At 36.1% G+C, this 19,519-nt stretch overlaps 1 long non-coding RNA gene across 1 annotated transcript; it reads right to left on the minus strand.

Moving 5' to 3' along the window:
• Window positions 1-210: 210 nt before the first annotated feature.
• LOC131599120 (uncharacterized) lies at window positions 211-2,181 on the minus strand. The gene is made up of 3 exons (XR_009282578.1): window positions 1,800-2,181; window positions 1,563-1,659; window positions 211-773 (listed from the first exon to the last, which is right to left on the minus strand). It is a non-coding gene; the product is annotated as an uncharacterized LOC131599120 (long non-coding RNA).
• Between the last annotated feature and the right edge of the window lie 17,338 nt (window positions 2,182-19,519).

Genomic DNA, 19,519 nt, shown 5'->3' on the forward strand with positions numbered 1-19,519 from the left:
TTGACCACGAAACGCAAAACGCGTAGTCTAAAGTATTGAATAAGCAACGCATTTTTTGTTACCGCGGTTTTATTTAGCCCACACAAAGAAACTGTTGCCTTTTTTATTGACCACGATTTAAAATTTAATAAATATTCTTTAAGGAACACTTGCAAAGCGTTGCATATTCTTCAATTCATACTTTCATATTAAATTTCATATATTGCTTATACGTACTTTAGGGTGACAATTGTACTGAAATTGTATTTCACAATAATTTTTAACTTATACTTCTTATGAAAAGATTTATTCATTACATAAAAAAGAATTCAAGTATAAATAATTGTACATAAAGTTTAACTCTAAAACTAAATATACAATAAACGTTGTTAACATCCCTAATGGCTGATCTCATTCCTAAATTCCTGACTGCAGCTTTTAGACTCCTAAAAACACTATACTATACAAAGAATTTTGCTATTATCTTATAATTTCCTAAACTACTTAACTCTAATAAAAAATTAGGAAGTACTACTGCAGCTTTTAGACTCCTAAAAACACTATACTATACAAAGAATTTTGCTATTATCTTATAATTTCCTAAACTACTTAACTCTAATAAAAAATCAGAAAGTACTACTAAATAATAGATAGTCTTCAACAGTGTTACTTCTTAGAGGTAATATAGTGACCCTTATACTCAAATGAAAAATCAAATTCAATCAAGTGAATTCAATTGTCAAGATTAACAACGATTGAAGATTTTGTTGCACAACCCGTTGGATTAATCATTTCTGCAAAATGAGAAAACTTCATTAATTGTCAACAAATTATAATACAAAACAAAGTTTGTAGGTTAAGCAATACTGAATCAAATGATAATAGATTTCTCAATGAGAGATACAGTAGGTCTCTTAGAAGAAAAGAATCCAATCCTAAATTAAATAGCCTCACCCGAGAAGGATTTGTTGCATTGTGTTATCAAATGTTTGAGAGACAAATTCTGATACTCTTAGAGAAGTTAAGACTTAAAAAACAGCTGATCTTTAGAGAGACAAATTCTGATAAAAGCCATCTGGCATAAAATTTTGAATACCAATTACTTCAAAGCATAAGTGACAAATATTTAACAAGGGTTAAAAGGAGCAAGAATCAATAGAAGAAAATTGTATGAACCAAATAATAAGTGACAACTGAATTATAACATCATAAAAAAAAACACTATTTGCTTAGCCAAAAGGTCTATAGTTGCTGTTATTTGGTTAGCAACGGTGTGGAGTATTTGGAATAGGCGAAACGGGTTTCGACATTATTTTTAAGAATGACTCGTTTGGCTTTACCGAATGTATGTCGGAGGTAATTTTTATTGCTTGGAATTGGCTTTACTCTAGTTATAAGCTAGTGGATAATTGTAACTTTCATATGTGAAATACTCTACGGTTCATTTGTTTTGAGTAGTAGAAGCTTTCCGTTTTGTAATCGGGTGGAATATCCCTTCTACTCTGGTTTTAATCCCAGCCTATTGAAAAAAGAAGAAAAAAAATAATAAATCATGCCATAACTCCAAATAGATAGAATCAAACCTCATAACATCAACATGATTTCAATTGCTTATCTCTCTAATCCATATCTTGTATGCATAGAGGGCAGGTCCTTTTTCCATTGTTCCTCTTGATTTCCCTGAACAAAAGAATGAATCATCTTTAAAAAGGGAGAAAAGTCCCAAAGCCATATATAAACTCAATAAATTAATAATACATTACAATCTGTCCTAAATCCCTAACTTCTATAGTAAAGAAAAGAATTATTGTACTGCTTACATGTAAATTCCAGAAACCACAAGAGAATGCAAGATTGACCAATTACTTCATTCGCCGCACCGCTGGAATTTTGTATTCAAATTGAATGACATAATCTACTTCCTCTTCCAAGCTTAACAATGAGTTCTTACCATGGAAGTTGAGTTATAAATCCAAAATTGGGCCAGTTAAAAGAGAAAATGAAAGGAGAATACCTTGAACGGTGACGAATCAAACTTGAGTGATATAAATTTTTGTTATGGTGATGGCGGAGAGAAGATAAGAGCTTACGGTGAGGCAATAACACGAAATGAAAGGAGCCGAGAACCGGAAAGGGACGAAAACCAGAACGCAAAAGGATGTAGGTGAGATGGTTGTCTTAGGTGAAAGGAACGACAAGAAGGGGGGGGGGGGGGGTTGAACACGGCTGGGGTTCTATGAGGAAATGACAGCGATACAGATAACATATTTTATGGGCCTGAATGTGAATACATTTATATTTTTTATTTTTTCTAAATTTTTAACTTAAAACATATTCATTTATATTTATATTTATACTATTTATTTATAATTTAATTAATTAAAATAGCATTCCAATATTAAAGTTTAATCAAGTTAAAGATTACTATTTAGATTAATTTAATGTTTTATTAATCTAAATACATTCAAATCTATAACTAATTTTTTTTTATTAATTTTTTTTATGATACAGTACATGCTCGTATACATTATATATAATAAAAATTCTAATTTTGTAATTATGTTTTTAAATTTATTTGTGATAGAAAATACGAGCTCGGGCAATTTTGTGATGAGGGTGTATGCCCTGATGGTACCACATGCATGAGTCACTATCAGTTCCATTGCATTACACCATGTATGATTTGATGTTTTCCATTAAGGAAATATAATTATGTGTGCTAAAATTTTTGTCTACTCATTATTATACTTCCTCTTATACTGTTATAATATCTCACCCCTTTTGTTTGAATGTTACCTCTACGTGGGTAACACACAGGCGACAAAGATTAGAGTAGCTGAGGTGAGGAGCGATGCCTAGTATTGCATAGATCGAGTCGGGTTTTTCTCTGATACGTAACACCTGGGGATGAACACTTGTTTTACGATTCTTTTGTTTATGATTGCTTTTGGAAGTTTTGAGAAGATTGTGAATTCTCTTTTATATTATTGTGATGTTGGCATTTCTTTTAAGTTATTTTCGAAGACGATGAAGTACTATGCATGAATTATTTACATTGTGTTATAAAGTTGAAATTTGAACAAACGGTGATTTTAGTATCGGTTAATCCGCACTAACGTGTTATGTATCTTTGTTTAAATATCTGAGCAATTTGTATGATGTTGATGGCTATTAATGTAGCAACCCATTTAATGTTGTTTGATATACTTGAACCCCCAGGGTACATGTTTCGATTCCCATGAAAGGCAAAAACTCTACTAGACAGGTGGTAGAAAAGATCGTGAGGTGGCAGTGTTGGGATTGCCTTGCGAAGGGCTCGGGCTGTTACATCAAGCAGTGTCAAGAGAAGTTCAAGATGCAATGAAAGGCTATGCGAGAGGGAAAGTTAATGTATTTGAAGCAGCAAATGAATCTCCTTATGTTCTAGTTGATTGTTGGAGGAATTTAAATTCTTAGTCGTGCAAAGCATGTCTCGAGCATGCATTTTCGTCGATATTAGGATCCTTGCCTTCGTGAGAAGGATGAGCACTCAATATTGGATGCTTCATGAGGTACTCCGACACTAATTTTCTTAACAAGGAAGTGGAAAATACGGCTCAGGACGTAAATAAACTGTTGTTCTAAATTTTTTTTAGTGGACTCCAAAAAGTGCTTGGATTGAGCTTCTTGCATTGAGAAAATATTGACTTGTGTATTGGTAATAGTCGTTCCAGCAGTCAGTTCGGTGATTGTTGCGGTGGATGGAGTGATTATAGAAGCTTATATCTGGAAACAAAGATACATTCAAAAGAAAAGAAAAGGTATTTATCATAATAGCTATCTCTATTTGTTCATGATTATGTTAAGGATGATTACTGATTTAAATGGTCATACTTGTTTCAAGGATCAAATGGTGCAGAAAAGTTAGCAAAAACGCGTCGGGAAAATAACTTGAATTTCAAGTACTCTACATTGGAAAAGCTACGAAACAGATTATAAATTATTGCTTTGATAAACACTTACCTTCTTCTTGGCACTCCTATTTAGGTATCTATTCATATACATTATACACCTTATTCAAAAATTACAGTAAGATTGAACTCAAGTGAGTGATTAATTATTCAAGAGAATCTGAATATGAATCATGACCGAAACAATATTTAGTCCTATTTTATCTACTTCTCGATGATTTCTACTTAAATAATAACTTATCTAAGAAAAATTGAAGTAAATAGTGTTTAGATAGAGGTTAACGATAGAAGTGGTATATAGTAGTTTTAAGGATTGTGATTAACTTTGGCTCCCATGTATTCTTTTTGTCATTTGATAGCAAAGATAATATGGATGCCACACCATCTTGGGCCATCTATGGAGCTGAGGAAGGTGGATGTGATCCAACACAGTTGAGATATAGGAAAGAGAGATATCACAAGTCGACCCGCAAAGAATCAGGTTAGAAGTTTAGGAGCCATGAGAAGCCAAGATCCATTTCCCTTTTTATCTTTGTTCCAGTGTGTAACTCAATAGGTTATAAAACATATTTCAATAGGACAGTTTTGTAATAGAATCATTTAGACATAGGTTAAGCCATTCTAGTGTAATATAATTATTTAGACATAAGTCTTTAATGTTTTCCCAATTCAAGGAAATTGAGGAGAGAATTTTGTTTAGTTGTTTTAATTAATTGTTGTAGTTACATAATATAGAGTAGATGATGTAAAGTCGGAAATCAGAACAGTGGAAGAAATTATGGCTGGTTTTAGAAAACTGGAATAATTTACACGATGAAACTCGGCGGGCAAGTTTGTTTATGTTCATTATTCATTGCAGTTGATAAATATATGACAATTAATTCAAAAATGATTAAGAAGTTTGATGTCTTCTGCAGGATGCTCTGGATCTGATAAGCGGTCACTATATTGTTAGAAGAAACACTCCTTCCCCTTTTCAACAAAATATCTTTGAGTCATATCAGATCCTAATATCTTTAGTCGGTTTTCAGAACAAGAAAGAATGGTAACATGTCTAAAAATCACATGGAGTTCTGGCGGGAAGGTGACATCCATTATAAGCTTCATCATCTAAATGTGGTGGCATTTTATGAGGTAGTTCAAGATGGACCGGGAGGAACAATGGCAACTGTCACGGAGTTCATAATGGATGGTTCTCTTCGACGTGTTTTTCTAGGAAAGGATAGGTATTGCATCCATCTCACTGAATTATTGCAGTTAGGATTTTTATCTGAAACATTATTTTGTTGTGACATGTTGCGTGTTGCATCAGTTGAAGCATCTATGGATAGTGAATTATTTTTTATATGTAGATGGTTTAACGTGTTAGGATATGTGGATGGTTTAATGGGTACAAATTTGGCAAGGCATGTATATTTAAATTCGTATGACACATGTATATTTAAATTGTAAGAAACCTGATGTGTTCTTTTGAATTTTAATGAACGTGTTTATAATATGACTTAATTTGGTATGGCACATGTAAATTTGTTTTGAATTTATGCGACTTTCTTGTCTTTCACTAACTGCTTCTTTGTTCCTGAGAAGAAAGTATCGTATCACATGTTGAGAGAAGCTTTGTCGTGTTGTCTGCTCCTTTTGTTTAGTGTATAGTTAATCCAGTTATGAAAGGAGGGAAATAAGGTGCGTTTTAGGCTGTTACGCTTGTGAAATTGAAAGTTGAGTTATCGCAAAAGCAGAGTAATAAGTCCTGAGGTTTATGCTATAGAATTAAGGTTTTTGAGAAACCGAAAGTTGTGTTGTCGCAACAATTTATGCATATTGGAAATGTCAATGAAGCATCTGCTAACCATTGTACAGCTAAAGAAGCTTCCAACAAGTATAGTGCCTAATTAACAACATAAAGATAATGAAACTCATTATATATCCTCATAATTTTAATTATTATGGACATAAAAGTATATATATATATATATATATATATATAAATATATATATATATATATATATATATATATATATATATATATATTTAAAGTGCTAATATTAAAGAGTGGGTTAATGTTTACCTATATTTCTCTAATGATCACCACATTCTCTTCCTCAAAAGACGTGTTAAATTCTTACAAAATATGCATTTGACTTTTGTGGAAAAGGCAAGTTGAGTTCTCATCAAAAGATTTTGTGGAAAATTCATATTTCACATTGTCTCGACATTTCATCTTAATATACTGTTATCATCAAAACTAAGAATATTGATCAGAACAAATCTTGTTCTAACAATCTTCCCCTTTTTGATGATGACAAAAACATACATAAATGATATGAATTTGCAATCAGAAAAGAACAGACGGCAAATGACAATTACACAGCTATAGCATAAGCATATAGACAATGTGTGAATATGTCTCCCCCTGAGATTTAAAATCTCCCCCTGAGATAGATAATCTCCCCCTGAAATAAATACTAGAAGAATTTTAATAATAAAAGACTTCCCTGAGTATTTCACTGGAGACGTTCACATAAGCTTATGTCTTCAGAACATTCACGGCTTCTGATTCTTGCTTCCGTAGGACAGCTTCAGAACTTGAATTTCTTTAGATCCCTAGAACACTCGCAATTTCTGATTCCAGCTTCCATCGGACAGCTTCAGAACTTGAGTTTCTTTGATCTTCAGAACATTCACAGCTTCTGATTCCTGCTTCCATTAGGACAGCTTCAGAGCTTGAATTTCTTCTTACATCACTTCATGCTAGATTGTATCAGAACATTGTTGAATGTACCAGAGCGTCATCAGAGCATCTCTACATCCTGAAATGTTACAGAACAAACTAAACGACAAAAGTCAGCATGAGTGAATGAGAACATAAAATATGTATCAGAGCATATGGACTGCATCTGATCATATATAATGTGTTTCATAAAATATATCAATTTGTCAGAACACACATAAAATGTTTCAGAGCATTTAAAAATATGCATCAGAACATATAAAGCATTAGAATGAAAGGAATATTCTATCATCAGAATATCAGACATGCTTCCTTCTTGCTTTTTGCTTATGATTCTGAAGCTTCATAGCACTCAGCTTGCTTCAAGAATCCAGGAGCTTGATTCTTTAGAATTTGCTTCTCATGTTGAGCTTTAAAGATAGACTTCAATCCTGCAAAACACTTAGACATACATGTCTTTGCAAATTCTGTTAGTGGTGTAGGGACTTTCTTCCCGGTAACTGATAATATTAATCAAAAACATAAAAGATTCAGATGAAAAACAAAAGGAAACATATGAAAAAAAAATTTCATTCAGTTCAAGAAGACAGAAGTACAGAAGTACAAGAGGATAAGAAGAGGAGAACAGATGCACAAAGCAAATGCAGCAAAGCAAACAAGAAACAAGCAACTAAGACTCAATCTAAGATGACCCAGCTTCGACAAGATCTTGGCCAGCATCTCTTGAACTCCATTGTTGTGCTCATTCTGCCTCTCCATGAAAGCTTTAAACTCAGCATTGACTGAGCTTTGCTCATCCTGATTCTTCTGAATAACTTCCAGAGTCCTTGCAAGACGGGAAGGTTCATCAGAAGAAGCTTCACAGCTTCTATCCACTGGGATGGCATTGTGATCTGCAGCTTCCATAGATAGATCATTTGCAGGGTTTTCCTCAACAGGAACTGTTTCAGCAACATGATCTTCTGCATCTGCTTCTTGCCTAGAAGCATCTTCATATTCTGCAGCCAGAATCTCAGAATCTCCTTCTTCAAGTGCCTGAAGAATGGCAGCCAGATTCCGAGGAGCAGAAGGTCCTTCAACTTCTGGTGGATCAGCAACTTCTGGAATGACCAAGCTTGAGTCTTCCTCAGAAGGATTCTCCCTCAGAAAGTCAAAAAGACTCTTGAAGTCTCCAACCAAGACAAAGAAATGAGGTTTCCAAACCACAATTTCCCTGCAAGGATTTGCTTCTAATGCAACATCCAGTCTTGTTTCCTCCATTTCATCCACAAACTGCTTCTCTTTAGCAGCAACACAATTTCTGAGAGGATGATAGTATATACCATTATCACCCTCCAGAAGTTAACCAGGGTAACCAGGGGCAGCAGCCACTAGTCTCTTCTGTACACCCATTGCTCCTGCTTGAAAGTCTTGGCGAAAGCTTCTCCAGAGATTTCTTGTAGAAACATCATCCAGACCATTTAGGAAGGCATCCTTCAGAAGGTCTAGACTGCTGATCACCTCATGTCTGAACAACTCCAAGTAGGCATAGGGTTCAGGTTCAGGTGGGTTGAAAGTGAATTTGTAGTCAGGGTAGAGAAGGCACTAGGGTTTGGATTTTTTGGTAGGTAAAGGATGGAATAAAGAAGGTGGAGGTGCGGTGGATGAGGAAGAAGGGACATCTGGGGAAAAGATTGATGTGAATGGAGTATCAGAAAATGTAGGTTGTGAAGAAGATGGAGTATTTATGAAGGGGATTGGTGAGAGAGGTTTATCAGAAGGAGTTGGGGGAAGAATACTTAGAGGTGTGGGGTTTAGAACGGGAGTGGAAAGAGAAGATGGAGAAGGATTTGGTAAAGTGAAGTTGTTTTGAGGTTCAGAAGAATGTGATTGGGTAGAAGGTTGAGGAACAGAAGGAGGTGGAGTAAAGACATGCCTGGTGACAGTTGCAGAAGAAGCATTTGAAGATCTGGTAGAGCGAAAAGAATCTCTGATCTTCTGCTGCCTGTGTTCTGGAGTGTTCACCTTGTCAGGATCATAGGTGACTCTCAGCTTCTTGGCTTTCTTAGCCTCATCTTCTCGGGCCTTTCTTTTTAGCTTAGCATGTTGTTCCTTCTGATCCTTCTTCTGAAGATCAGCTTTGAACAGAAGTACTCTGCCACGGATCCAAGCAGGATCAATATATCTGATTGCTTCCTAACACAATCTTCCAGGTAAAGCTTGACAGCATGATGAAGTTCTTTGTGAAACACAGAGACAAAACCTTCAACAGCAACTCTTCTTGACAGAATGTCAGGAAAGCTTGTACACACAAAAGGTACATTCTGAATGAGCTCTAGTCTGAACAAATCCACACCATTGAAGATGGGACCTTGAACTACTCCAAGAAAATGGGAAGCATCAAGTGTCCTGATGGAGTCCAGCAATTTGCTTTCAATCAGAATGTCTGAAATCATTCTTCCGAAAGGAATAGTCTTTCTAGGAATATGAGGGTACTTCTCCTTTTCATCTTCTCTTGACTCAAAAATAGAAGTCTTCAGATTCTCAAACAGATTGTGAGAGATGTTGAATTCTATCTTTCTGCCAATGCAGAAAAGAGTATACTTGTGATCCGGACTAATGTAGGAGGAGGAGAGCATCTTCTTTCTATGGTGAAGAGAACCCATAATAATCTCAGCCCATACTTGATAAAACGGCCTTAAGGTGCCCGTTTTATGAGATTCAATTCCAAAGGCCAGAGAGATTTGTTGTTCAACCTGAAACCAGCTAACCGTTCCTTGTTGAGGACCGGTGCAACCTTCTTCATCATTCAGATTGTAGAGCTTCCTGATGAGTTTCTCAGTGATAACCACTTCATGCCCTAGCACAAAGGAAATGATGGCAGTTGGGGTAACCGTTGCATGTACCCAGAAATCCTTCACAAGTTCAGGATAAATTGGTCCAACCAATCTATCAAGATATTTAGACCATCCTTGCTCAAAAATTCTTACATCACACTGAAAACCATTTGCTTTTAGGTTGTTGATGTCCACCGCAGATTCACAGAGAACTTCCAGTTCTTGGGAATCAAACAAGTTTTCAAGGGGGCATACCCATATTTACATAGAAGAATTTGTGTAGAATTGAGTCTTTTTGCTGGGTTTGATGAACTTGAAGATGAATTCATGATGATTATGCTTTTGAGATCAAGTCAGAGACTAGGGTTTGAAGAACAAAAGAAACGAAAGAGATACACAAATGGAGAGAAAGAGTGAAAAGGAAGAACTGAAGATGAAGCGGGTTATTTAAACACTTTGAAAAAGAGATTAAAATAAAAAAGAAAAACTATTTTGAAAGAAATTGATTAAACGAGAGAGACATCATTATGCAGTGAATGAGAAATGATGTTAGGAGAGATAATGTGACAAAATGAAATGATTTGCACAGTTACCTAGAGCGGCGTCTCTTCAACTGCACGCTTTGTACTCACCATACAGACACGCGTTCACCATTGGAAACTCATTGATGACAGCTGTGTTGTTTCTGAATAGACTGTACATCTTCTGATTCTGATCACTGCTTCCGATAGTCATTCTTTAGAAATGATCTTGTTCTTAAAGGATCATCTTTCTTTCCAAGAAACACTTCTTCTGAAGTGTGCTGATGCAAATCTAGATGATCTTCTGATTCTCAAGCTTCTTTGGTTTTTCAAGACCAAGCTTATCATCAAACTAGATATTGATTGATTCTTCTACAATCAATGTTTCAATATTGTATACTCTGTAGCCTTTAGAGCATTCAGAATATCCAAGAAGGAAACACTTTTGCTTTAGAATCAAACCATACAAATGGTTCCACAGCCAATAAACTTGTTCTTCTGAACTTCTCCAGACTTAACTTCTCCAGCAGATTTAAGCACCAGATCTTTGAACATAGACCTTCTTCCTGTCATGTGTCGGAAGCATCCTGAGTCCAGGTACCATGACATGTTGTGCTTTGACTTCTTTGCAGTCGGGGATATCTGCAATAGGAATAACCTTTTCCTTAGGTACCCACATTTTCTTGGATCCTTTCTTGTTAGTTCTCCTCAAGTTTTGATTGAACTTAGGTTTAGCATTATAAGAAATAGGAGGAACAGCATGATAATTCTTATTTGGAGTTCCATGATATTTCTTAGGTTGTGTCACATGCTTCTTTGTGTGTGTTATGAGAAAGCTTTGAGCATGTGATGTGTGCCTAATATCATGGGAGTGGCCAAATTTAAATTGGTTATACAGAGGCTTGTATGATATTTTCATATCATCCACAGATTCAAGCTTGTATGGGGTTTCACCCTCATAACCAATGCCGACTCTATTGTTTCCAGATACAGCATATATCATAGAAGCAAGTTGACTTCTGCCAATACTTCTAGATAGAAACTTCCTGAAGCTCAAGTCATATTCCATCAGAATATGATTCATGCTAGGAATGGATTTTTCTGATTCAGAAGGAGATCCACTAATTTGGGATAATTTTAAAACTTTTTCCTTCAGTTCAGAATTTTCCAATTCCAGCTTCTTAGTTTCAAATTCAAATTGCTTTCTCAGCTTTTTGTATTTGATACTAAGATGAGCCTTGAGTTCCAGAAGTTCTGTTAAACTGGAAACTAACTCTTCTCTAGATAGTTCAGAAAATACCTCTTCAAAATCTGATTCTGATGTAGATTCTGATCCATCATCTTCTGTCGCCATCAGCGCAAAGTTGGCTTGCTCTCCTTCAGAGTCTGATTCTGATTCTGATTCAGAATCATCCCATGTTGCCATAAGACCTTTCTTCTTATGAAACTTCTTCTTGGGATTCTCCTTCTGAAGTTTTGGACATTCATTCTTGAAGTGCCCAGGCTCATTGCACTCATAGCAGACAGCCTTCTTCTTGTCAGATCTCCTGTCACCAGAAGATTCTCCTCGTTCAAATCTCTTTGAACTTCTGAAGCCTTTGAACTTCCTTTGCTTGCTCTTCCAGAGTTGGTGTACCCTTCCAGAGATCATGGACAATTCATCTTCTTCTTCTGATTCTGATTCTTCAAAATCTTCTTCTTTAGCCTGAAAAGCGTTAGTGCATTTTTTAACATTAGATTTTAATGCAATAGACTTACCTTTCTTCTGAGGCTCATTTGCATCCAGCTCTATTTCATGGCTTCTCAAGGCACTGATAAGCTCTTCCAAAGAAACTTCATTCAAATTCTTTGCAATCTTGAATGCTGTTACCATTGGACCCCATCTTCTGGGTAAGCTTCTGATAATCTTCATTACATGATCAGCCTTGGTGTAGCCTTTATCCAGAACTCTTAATCCAGCAGTTAGCGTTTGAAATCTTGAGAACATCTTCTCAATGTTTTCATCATCCTTCATCTTAAAGGCTTCATATCTCTGGATTAGAGCAAGAGCTTTAGTTTCCTTGACTTGAGCATTTCCCTCATGGGTCATTTTCAATGACTCATATATATCATAGGTCGTTTCCCTGTTAGATATCTTCTCATACTCAGCATGAGAGATAGCATTCAGCAAAACAGTCCTACATTTATGATGATTCTTGAAATGCTTCTTCTGATCATCATCCATTTCTTGCCTAGTAAGCCTTACTCCACTAGCTTTCACTGGATGTTTGTAACCATCCATCAGAAGATCCCATAGTTCACCATCTAGACCAAGAAAGTAACTTTCCAGTTTGTCTTTCCAGTATTCAAAGTTTTCATCATCAAATACTGGTGGTCTAGTGTAACCATTGTTACCATTTCCATTGTATTGCTCAGTAGAGCCAGATGCAGATGTAGGTGGATTTGTTGGAATTTCACCAGCCATCTTTTATAGAAGCGTTTTTCTCTTCCTAAATCTTTTCTAGACACGGTTAAGTGCTTGCACCTTAGAACCGGCGCTCTGATGCCAATTGAAGGTTAGAAAAACACTTAGAAAGGGGGGGGGGGTTGAATAAGTGTAGTCTAAAAAACTTGAACGATAAAAACAAATTGCACAGTTATTTTTATCCTGGTTCGTTGTTAACTAAACTACTCCAGTCCACCCCTGACAAGGTGATTTACCTCAACCGAGGATTTAATCCACTAATCGCAACAGATTACAATGGTTATCCACTTAGTCCACGACTAAGTATTCTAGAGTCTCCTGATCACAACCTGATCACCCTAGGAACAAATGCTTAGACACAAGCTAAGACTTTCTAGAGTATCCTGACCACCACGTGATCACCCTAGTTACAACTGCTTAGACATAAGCTAAGACTTCCTAGAGTTTCCTGATCAAACCTGATCACTCTAGTTCCTTACAAATTAATGTAATCAAATAAGAGTATTACAAGTGCTTCTGAAAAGATATAATCACAACAGTGATATTTCTCTTAAAGTTTAAGCTTAATCTCACTAATATATTACAACAGCAATGTAGTGAGCTTTGATGAAGATGAAGTTTGTGAGCTTTGATTTGAGCAGCGTTTCAGTATTGTCAAAGTTCGTAACTTTGCTTCTCATCAGAACTTCATATTTATAGGCACTTCAGAAGATGACCGTTGGGAGCATTTAATGCTTTGCGTAATCCGTACAGCATTGCATTTAATGTTTCACTCTTTTGTCAACTACCTCGAGCCTTGTTTATGCTGTGTCTACTGACGTTGCCTTTAATAGCTTCTAACGTTCCTTTTGTCAGTCAGCGTAGCCTGCCATCTTGTACTTTCTTCTGATCTGATGTTTGTGTATACAACGTTTGAATATCATCAGAGTCAAACAGCTTGGTGCAGAGCATCTTCTTGTCTTCTGACCTTGAAGAGCTTCTGAGCGTGATACCATGCGAACTTCAGTGCTTCTGCTTCTGATCTCAAGTTCTTCTGATGCTTCCATAGACCCATGTTCTGATTCTGCTTGACCATCTTCTAATGTCTTGCCAGACCATGTTCTGATGTTGCATGCTGAACCTTCTGAGTCAAAGCTTCTGAGCGCTGATTTGTGCATACTCTTTATATATTTCCTGAAAAGGAAATTGCAGTGTATTAGAGTACCACATTAACTTATAAAAAATTCATATCCTTGTTATCATCAAAACTAAGAATATTGATCTGAACAAATCTTGTTCTAACAGCTCTGTATTGTCTGATTGGCATCTATGTTTGACTAAAATATAATAGCAGCAATATGTAATAGAATGTATAAGTCTTGCAAATATAAAAGAACAAAACACGTACAAAAGCAAGATGTCATATGGAATATCATGACATCAACTCTTGACATCGCGCCTGCAGCACAGGAACATGAAGACTCAGTCTGATACTCAACAGATACAAAATATTCTATGGAATATTATGTAATCCTATGTGGCACAGATTTAAAGGTCAAAAGAAACAAGTTAGAATATTAAAGAATCAAATCAGAATATTGAAGATTTAGCTGTTTCTAATTTAGGAGATAAATTCGGAAACTTATGATTGAAGACCTTTCTTTTAGCAGAAGATATCTGTTGATTTGTAACAGGTGGTAATGTTGCGATTGTGAGCCCAAGTCCAGTTGGGAATAGGTTATAAAAAGAAACCTTTGTAACCTAGTTTTGTACGCAAACCAAGAATAAGAGTTGAGTATTATGTTCTTGATTGAAGCTATGAAGCAAGATCAAGTATTGTGTCTTGAATAGTGTCTTCAATAGTATTGCTAAGAATATCACAGGTTGTGATTGATAAAGGGAATTGAGGGGGGCCTCATACCAAGGAGTGTCTTAGGTAAAGTATAGCACGGGTAGTTTTAAGTGATTAGATCGCAGACTGGAGGTTTGCTGAGGGTCTATGAGTTGATTCTATTATAGTGGACTTATCCCTGGCTTGGAAGCCCTAGATGTAGGATTGTGAATCCGAACTGGGTATACAACTCACTGTGTTATTTATCTTCTGCAATGTATTATCTGTTCAGTCTTGGATGTCGTAACATCGTGTATAACATCAGGAACAGGCTTAATAGCTTGTCCTATTACAGAACCAATTATGTTTACAATCTGGTTGTGTTGACTGAACTAACATGGTCCTAGTACTCATGGACTTCTTTTTCTTAAGGGGTAATCAAAAATTAGGTATCATTATGTCCTGACTTAGCCAATTTGATAACAAATCAGATGTCTTGACATCGTGAGTGACATCCTGAGTTTGTCATACCAGAATTTCAAAAACTATTGAATATTAACGGGAACATGAAGTTACTGATCAAATTATTGAATATTAACGGGAACATGTAGTTACTGATTTAAATATTGAATATTAACGGGAACATGAAGTTACTGATCAAAATATTGAATATTAACGGGAACATGATGTCACTGATCAAAATATTTAACATTAACGGGAACATGAAATTACTGATCAAAATATTGAATATTAACGAGAACATAAAATTACTGATCAAAATATTGATTATTAACGGGAACATGAAATTACTGATCAAAACTTTCCATTAATTATGAATTCAATTAAGTTTTTTTCAATAACAATGAAAAATGATGACATTACAATGTACCATATCAGTACCCGTGTGAACGCATAGGTAATGCACCAGTATTATGTGAACTCACGGGTAACCATATAAAAATTCATGCAAACACATGTGTTATTTTATTTTTTTGTACAACATTAAACTTCATTCTTTTATATCATTCTATTTTTGGACTTTTATGTAAAATTTCTTTTGTATTGATTTTCAACTAATTCTAATTTTAGATATTTATTTGTCTAATTTATTAAACTTTATAAACCTTTTTAGTGTTACTACAGCCTCAGTGTCGGTGCTAGTTAATGATAGTCCAACGGAGGAATTTCAGTTAGAAAGAGGTTTGCGACAGGGTGATCCGTTATCACCTTTTCTTTTTTTAATTGCGGCAAAATGGTTTAGTGTGTTGATGAAGGCTTTTGTTCGGGAGTGTAATACGGTGAACTGACCTTATCGAAATGTTGCGGATAGCAAGAGTCGCCACCGACTTTTATTTTATCCAAATTAAATCAGAAAGGCTAAAAGAACAGAGAAAAACCTTTTTGAGAGAAAAAAAAAACTGAGTTCGGGGGGTAATTATGCAAAGGGAAGGTGTAAGGCACCCTTTGCATCCATGGTCTTCCATGTGCTCTTAATTTCTTTGCTCTTTGTTTTCAAAAATGTAGAAGAAAAGAATAGGGACTTTAGCTCGTAAATGAGCGTAGCCCTTTTGAAGGTTTATGAGAAAGAATATGAAAAAAGTTTTAGAGCAAGGCAAAGCAATTAAGGGCAATTACCTGGTTAGATGAAAAATTTTCTTTTAGCCTTTCAGAGTGAAAGGGTCTATCCTTACCATAAGAGGGCAGGAAGCCTTTCATTTGGAGGTTGAAGGGTCATCGAGATTTCGTTCGCCATAAGACTGTCCCATGCCATAGGTAGGCAGGTAGTCTAAGGGAAGAACCAGAATAGCCTTTTTGTAGGAAGCCAGAGGATACCTCAGCCTTTTCGTAGGCAACTTCCGAGGGTCGAGATCATGTTTAGTATATCGAAGGCAGCATCATTAGGGACCCATGATCTTAATCGAGGCAACATGGCTGAGGTATCCTCGTATTCGAGGGACATGGCTATTTTGCAAAAACACAAGGCAACAGGCAACAGGCAGCAAAGAGGTTACCCCAAAAGTGTGCGTGTGTGCAGCAATCACGTGATTCGATTCAGAAAATGTTATTTTGTAATTAAGTGACTCTAATTCGGTTCATAGTTGCACTCCCTAAATTACTAACCACAACAATTGATAAACAAATATAATTAAAGCAAATACGGGGAAGGGGAAAAAGAAACCAGCGGAGGGAATGGGAGATGAAACCAGCGGAGGATAATACATAAATAGGTCTAACACAAGTAATAATTAAAGATCAGGGTTTAGGGTTACCGACTATTCGAAGCTTTGGCATTTGGTGAACCCTGAAAGGTGGGAAAAATAAGAAGCAATAATAGGGTGAGTGCATTATCAGTTCAGGGTCAATTAGGGTTAACCCTAATTTAATAAATAAACATAACATTAAATATTCAAAACAGAAAATAGCACTTAGGTTTAATTTGATCTGATATGGTTGGCGGTCGGAGGAAGCCTCGGGGTTAACCCTGAAAAATGGCAAAGAAGAGGCAGAAGTAGGCAAGATTTAAAGGCAACCCTAATTAAAAGGACACAAAATAGACTTTAAACAAATAAATACTTAGCTTCGAATCTTGACCAGGCGCGTAGTTGGAAGGCATTTGAGAAGTAACCTTTTGATCGTGTGTGACGCGCGCAGAGGGAGTATGATGGACCTGCAGCCTTTGATGCGTTGGATGAAGGATTAATGAGATCACATGGCTGAGAGAGCGAGGGACCATGGCATTCGCGTGCGTCATGATGCACTGAACCAATCCTGCCTCCAAAACCAAGCGTGCGCTTTTCCGTTTTGAACCAGCCAACCAGAATGCGCCACCTAATCGTCTTCTTCCTTTGGTTTTTCAGAAACACGCTTTTACAACGGTTTTTATAGAAGCGGTATAAAAAAGCTTCACCTTTCTCACCTGCTAATAGCGAATACATGCAAACGGATACAGAAATTTGGCGCGATGGTGCCATTTAGTTGGTCTCGACCACGCGAATCCAATGGTACCTATCTTAAAGCATAATTTTACGTTATTTAGAAAGCCCCAATCTCAAGGGCATGAACCCTAACATGGTATATTCTTCATATCAACGCCAAAATACGATTAAAGCTCCAAAATCGATAAACACATCAAGACAAACAAGAATATGCAATTATAATTGATTAAAGATACGTGTATGTATGGATACGATGCAATTTAGAATTTGACAAACCGAGGGGTGTTCGCACGCGTTCCTGAGGTGCTGAGTCTTGCTATTGATTGGGAATGCTTCCTTGGAGATCCAGGAACACGTTGCAATCAACAAAACAACTTGAATTGTTCTTTAATTCAGAATTCGAAACTGAGTTTTTCTTGAAATTTTTTGGACTCGGTTTGGGGTTCTCTTGGCTGCAGATTCGTGACCTAGGGTTCTGAACTTGTTTACTACTTATAGTAGTGTGAATTAGGTCAATCAAATAAGAAATAATCTCATTGAATCCAATATTTGTAACCTTGGAAAATAGCCCAACTTTGACAAGGTCTATCTCTCTCAATTTTTGAGGTATGGGGGTGTTTTAGGACTTTTTATAAACCTTAGAGAGTCCTCTAACCAGTGTCTTTGGTCTCATATCAAAATTATTTTCCATGCTCCTTGTGTGTCCTTTTGAAAGAAGTGACTTTTTATTGACTTTTGAAAAGGACCTATAATGTTTTGGTCCATATCTCTCAAATGAAGCATTTTTAGACTTGGCATGTGAGAGAAAAAATTTTAGAGAATCAAATTTCCTTCAAAATAAAATTTGGATGGAAAATTTCTGATGTTCCATGTGAGAGTTATGGCTGGTCAAAGTTTAGTTGACTTTCTCCTATACAAACCCTAATTTAGAAACTTTTTGATTTGTTGATTTTTGATCTTTCCTTGATGAACCATGATCAATTCTTGATCAAATGGTGAATGATACTTCAATATGAGGATCTTGACAAAAAATCAGGAGTTTTGACTTTACTTTGACCACAGTTGACTTTTAGGTTAACTTAGTCGACTGTTGATTTTCTGAACAATTGAGTGACCAATCCTTTGAGATGAGACTTAACCCCTTTTGAAAACATTTTGTTTTTAGAAAGTATGTCCCCAGCAGAGTCGCCAGTTCTGTGGACCATAGCACGTGATGTACCTGCAAAACACTGAATCCAAAGTCAATTTAAAAAACACGCGCGCGCCCTCCAGCCAATCAGAGGACGCCACGCATCATCTTCTTCCTCAGGATAGGGCTTTTACACCTTTCACTTGCAGGTGGTGTAAAAACTCTAACCTTTTACACCTGTTGGAAATAGCGAATACAAGCAAACAACAACATAAATTTGGCGCGATGCCATCATTTAGTTCGTCTTGTTCATGCGAGTTTAATGGTACTATTTAGAACTCGTAATTTTGCATTAACTGTAAAGCCCTAAATTTGAAAGTAAGAACCCTAAAATGGTGGTTCCTCGTATAGGTGTCCAAACCTCAATTAAGTTTCCAGAAATGATTAGGACCTCAAACTAAACTTAAATATGAGTCTACATCTTGTTAAATATGCATGTGTTATGAGATTTTGGTGAGTTTTATTTCGAGCAAACCGTGAGCTATGAAGCTTGATTCTGAGTGCTTTGCTTGTTGAAAGTGATTGGGATAGTTTCAGTGATACTTGAGGAAGGTGTTTGAATGTTTAGTTTGTATTGAAACTGACTTGAATTCAAAATTCGAATTTGGAATTTCTTTGAAAATTTTAAGTGATTACAAGTATGGTTACAAGCATAGATTCTATTCTGAATTCGTGTCTTCTATTTGTGAAGTACTCTAAGCTATTTATAAGCTATGTTGTGCTTAGAATTGAAGCCAAGAAGCCTTTGGTTGCCTTTGTTGAATTCTTGATTTTTAAACATTAAAACCTTTGAATTGTTGACCAAGTCTTGCTTCTCTTCAATGCTCTTGCCTTGTACCTCAATCGTCTGCAGAAAATTAAAGATTCTTGGATGACTCATGCTTAGAAACTAAGCTATCCATTATCCTTCCATTTTCCATTTTTATTTAATCTTAAAATAGGATAAAATTAAACCAAAAATGGATAAAAATGGTGTGGGCTTTGTCTTGGTCGTGGGAGGCCCATAATATCATGGCAAACATGTTTGAACCATGAAAACTTGGCCCCATTTGGAAAAAATACATTTTTGAGCAATGTTGGTTTTATGCATTTTCCCAAAATTTAGCCAACTTCAACAAGGTG

Source organism: Vicia villosa, linkage group LG4 (genome assembly GCF_029867415.1).
Source record: "Vicia villosa cultivar HV-30 ecotype Madison, WI linkage group LG4, Vvil1.0, whole genome shotgun sequence".
Taxonomy (NCBI): Eukaryota; Viridiplantae; Streptophyta; class Magnoliopsida; order Fabales; family Fabaceae; genus Vicia; species Vicia villosa.